This window comes from Myotis brandtii, unplaced genomic scaffold (genome assembly GCF_000412655.1).
Source record: "Myotis brandtii unplaced genomic scaffold, ASM41265v1 scaffold748, whole genome shotgun sequence".
NCBI lineage: Eukaryota > Metazoa > Chordata > Mammalia > Chiroptera > Vespertilionidae > Myotis > Myotis brandtii.
This window is the reverse complement of record NW_005370982.1, coordinates 98,145-102,965: the sequence shown is the minus strand read 5'-3', so window position 1 is coordinate 102,965 and position 4,821 is coordinate 98,145. Positions and strand designations below refer to the sequence as shown.

General features: G+C 37.9%; 1 protein-coding gene and 1 long non-coding RNA gene across 2 annotated transcripts in view; one reads left to right on the top strand and one right to left on the bottom strand.

The window, feature by feature from the left end:
• Positions 1 to 1,574, bottom strand: part of LOC106724199 — a 15,254-nt gene extending 13,680 nt beyond the window's left edge. Inside the window, exon 1 of the long non-coding RNA XR_001359946.1 lies at positions 1,563 to 1,574. This is a non-coding gene — a long non-coding RNA (uncharacterized LOC106724199). The remainder of the gene's footprint in view (positions 1 to 1,562) is intronic.
• The window catches only part of LOC102256975 (vascular endothelial growth factor receptor 1), a 162,596-nt gene that overhangs the window by 66,736 nt on the left and 91,039 nt on the right, over positions 1 to 4,821 (top strand). The gene's annotated exons all lie outside the window — the stretch shown is intronic.

Here is a 4,821-nt window from a genome sequence, read left to right as displayed (position 1 = left end):
CTGATCTTAGGGGAAAAGCTTTCAGTTTTTCACCATTGAGTATGATATTGGCTGAGGGTTTATCATATATGGCCTTTATTAAGTTGAGGTACTTTCCTTCTATTCCTATTTTATTGAGTGTTTTAATCATAAATGGATGTTGTATCTTATCAAATGTTTTTTTTCCTGCATCTGTTGACAAGATCATAGGATTTTTATTCTTTGTTTTATTAATGTGGTATATTATGTTGATTGATTTATGAATGTTGAACCATCCTTGTGCCCCTGGAATGAATCCTACTTGATCGTGATGTATTATTTTTTGGATGTACTGTTGTATTCGATTAGCTAGCATATTGGTTAGGATTTTTGCATCTGTATTCATCAGGCATATTGGTCTGTACTTTTCTTTTTGTGTTATCTTTGCCAGGTTTTAGTATTTGGGTTATATTGGCCTCATAGAATGTGTTAGGAAGTATTGCCTCTTCTTCAATTTTTTGGAAGAGTTTGCGAAGACTAGGCTTTAATTCTTCCTTGAACGTTTGGTAGAATTCACTGGTGAAGCCATTTGGTCCTGGACTTTTGTTCTTTGAGAGGGTTTTGATGGTTGTTTCAATTTCCTCACTGCTGATGGGTCTATTTATATTTTGCAGTTCTTCATGATTTATTCTAGGAAGGTTATATATTTCTAGGAACTTATCCATTTCTTTTAGATTATTGAATTTGGTGACATAAAGGCTTTTGTAATATTCTAGTATGATCCTTTGTATATCTGTGATGTCTGTGGTGATTTCTCCTCTCTCATGTCTGATTTGTTTTATATGGATCTTTTCCCTTTTTTCCTTAGTGAGTCTAGCCAGGGGTTTGTCGATTTTATTAATCTTTTCAAAAAACCAGCTCTTTGTTTTATTAATTTTTCTACAATCTTTTTGTTCTCTATTTCATTTAATTCTTCTCTGATTTTTATTATTTTCCTTTCTTCTGCTAACTTTGGGTTGCTTTTGTTCTTCTTTCTCTAGTCTTTTTAGGTGTGATGTTAGGTTGTTTACTTGGAACTTCTCTTGTTTTTTGAGATAGGCCTGTAGTGATATAAACTTCCCTCATTACAGTTTTCGCTACATCCCAGAGGTTTTGATATGTTGTGTTATCATTCTCATTTCTCTCTATATATCTTTTGATCTCATCTTTTATTTCTTCTTTGACCTAGTCATCTTTTAGTAGTATGTTGTTTAATCTCCATGTATTTGTAGGTTGTTTTTTTTTACCTCCTTTTTGCAGTTGATTTCTAATTTCATGGCATCGTGGTCAGAAAATATACTTGGAATAATTTCAATCTTTTTGAATTTGTTGATGCTTGTTCTGTGACCCAACATATGGTCTATCCTTGAGAATGTTCCATGTGAACTGGAGAAGAATGTATAGTCTGATGTTCTGGGATGAAATGTCCTGTAAACTGTATTTAAAGGGCCAGAAGGTTGGTTATATCCATTTGGTGTCGTGTTTCATTTAAAGCTGATTTTTTTAATTGATTTTTTTGTTTGGTTGATCTCTAGAGCTGTCAATAAAGTATTAAGGTCTCCAACTATAATTGTGTTTTGATCTGTTTCTGCCTTTAGTTCTGTGAATAGCCGCTTAATATATTTTGGTGCTCCCTGGTTGGGCGCATATATATTAAGAAGTGATATGTTTTCTTGATGTAGTGTTCCCTTTATCATTATAAAGTGTCTATATTTGTCTCTTGTCATCTTTGTTATCTTGAGATTTATTTATCAGATATAAGTATGGCTACACCTGCTTTTCTGTGGATGTTATTTGCTTGGAGAATAATTTCCCACCCTTTTACTTTGAATCTGCCTTTGTCTTTGCTGTTTACATGTATCTCTTTTAGGCAGCATATGGTTGGGTTTTGTTTTTTTATCCACTCTGCTACTCTGTGCCTCTTTACTGGTGAATTCAGACCATTTACATTTAGGGTAATTATTGATGTATGAAGATTTCCTATAGCTATTTTACCTTTTGTTTTCTGGTAGCTCTGTGCCTCAATTGGTTCTTTTTCTTTATGTTTCTGTCTGTTGCATTTTTTGGTGGTATTCCATACATCTTTCCTCTGTTTCTTTTTTTTTTTAAGCTATATGTCTTGTTTGGGAAATTTCTGTGTGTGATTGCCATTAGTTTTATAAAAAGTGAAGTTGCATATATACCATAGTTTTTTTTCTTCTTTTGAGTACATCTGATCTTCATCTTCCTTTGCCTGTCCATACCTGTCCCTCTTCCCCTTGTATGTTTTTATTGTCACACATTATCCCTGTTTATGCTGCGAGTTTTTGGCAATCCTACTGGTAGTGTTATGACCTTATGTTCTTTGTTTCAGGTAGAATAACTCCCTTGAGTATTTCCTGCAATGGAGGTTTCTAGTAATAAAATCCTTCAGTTTCTGTATGTCTGGGAATGTTCTTATTTCTCCTTCATTCACTCTTAATTTCTTTAATTGCCTGCTTCATTTCCATGATTTCTGCTATATTCTTTTTTAACAATTCAATTTCTTTGGAGAAATACTCATTTTGTTCATTGATTTGTTTTCTGAGTGAGCTGAATTGCCTGTCAGTATTTTCTCGCATCTCATTTAGTATTTTCAGAACTGCAATCTTGAAATCTCTGTCATTCAACTCACATAATTCTATGTGTTCCAGCCTGTTTTCTGGGGATTTTTCATTTTCTTTCTGGTCATTGTCGTTGTTGTGGTTGTTCATGGTGTTTGCTGTTCTACTTCGTTTTCCCATTTATCTCTGAGGATGTCTTTCTACTCTGTTCCAGTACATAGCACTGAATTGTAAAATGTTTTTTCCTCTGTGGCCTCACAGTTTTGAGCCTCTGCAGCTTCCGTAGGGTTGTACTGCCTTTGCTGCTTGGGGGTGAGGTTTGTTTTTCCCTCATGGTAATGGCAGTCCCTGACCTCCAAAGGTCTAGCCCAAGCACCCCTCCTGGGGTTCAGTCACAGAGGGAAACTGTGTTTCTACTGCAACAGCTATTGGCCTACAGACAATACACTCCTGGAAACAATCCAAGGGCAACAGGAGGCGAGACCTGGGAGTCTAATCAGTGTCAGGGCTCTGCAATCTACTTTCTTTGCCTGAAAGCCAGCAGCCAAGCCCAGCTATGGGAAGCGACTCTGTAAGGAGAGTGTCTGCTGACTGTCAGCTCACGCATGCAACTCAGATCCCATTCACAACGTGCCCCCACGGGTCAGACACTCTCTCTGTTTGTGTGCGTGACCACACAATGCTGCCACTCCAGTGGCTATTCCGACAGCCAGCCACTTGTTGGGTTAGCTCTGCTGGTCCATACCGGCTGAGGAAACTGCCGGTAACTGCTGCTGTCAGTTCCCAGCTGCACTGTGGACACGCTGCTGCGCTGTAGCTGTGTTTGGCTTCCCTCCTTTCTCTCATCTCCCTACTTATTCCAAGGAGCCCACCTTAGTTGTTCAGTGTTCAGGTCTCTCGGGTGTGCATCTGTGTTGAGCAGAGACTTCTTTGTTGAATTATAGGTGGTTATTTTGTTGAAAAGTTAGGGGGAGAGGATAGACGCACCCTTACGCTGCCATTCCTTTAATGTCACTCCTGAGCCATATTCTATTGTGTATATGCAACATTTATTCTTTATCCATTTATCAATGGATGGACACTTAGGTTGCTTCCATATTTTGGCTATTGTAAATAATGCTGAAATGAACGTATATATGTCAGCTAAAATTTGTTAAAAATAACTGTGGCCCAGCCGGTATGGCTCAGCAGTTGCACATGGACCCAGGAACTAAGAGGTTGCTGTTTTGATCCCTGGTCAGAACACATGCCCGGGTTATGGGGTTGATCCCCAGTAGGGGGCGTGCAGGAGGTAACTGATCAATGATGCTCCTCTCTATCATTGATGTTTCTATCTATCCCTCTCCCTTCCTCTCTATAAAAATCAATAAAAACATATTAAAAAATAAAAATGAATAAATAAAAATAACTGAATAAATAATAGAAATAATCTGTTAATTTAATTATAAGCAAATCTTGATAAAAGTATCTTAAAATTAACAGGATGTTAATTTTCACATGACATATGGACCAAAAATTGTGTCCATTAAATTTGAATTCCAGCCCAGCCAGTGTGGCTCAGTGGTTGAGCATCAACTTATGAACCAGGAGGTCACAGTTCGATTTCCAATCAGGCACATGCCCAGGTTGTAGGCTCGATCTCCAGTAGGGGACATGCAGGAGGCATCCAATCAATGATTCTCTCTCATCATTGGTGTTTCTATCTATCTTTCCCTCTCCCTTCCTCTCTGAAATCAATAAAATATATATATTTAAAAAAATTCAAAGTCCATTATATTGAGGTCCACAAAATCCAGGGTTTACTGCAGTTTTATTGAAGAATTCTGGCTTCTACAAGAGCATTTTCAGAAAACAAAACCAATGCCAACAGCTGGTTGTTGTACTGGGCAACCAATCTATACTGAACACAAGTGTTCTGGGAGCTCATGGAAACTCCTCCCTGTCTTCATACACACAATTTTCTATTCCCAGGTCAAATTCAGGTTCAGAAGACAGTTTTTTAGCCTTTAATAGTGATGTGAATGGTAGAAAGTTGAGGCAGAAAATTAAGAGAAATACTGCTGTATAATCCTATCTAATAAAAGAGAAACATGGTAATTAGCCGTACGGCCACTACCCTTCCCATTGGCTAATCAGGGTGATATGCAAATTAACTGCCAGCCAAGATGGTGGCTGGCAGCCAGGCAGCTTAAAGCTAACAGGAGGCTTCCTTGCTTCAGTGACGGAGGAAGCCAAGCTTCCC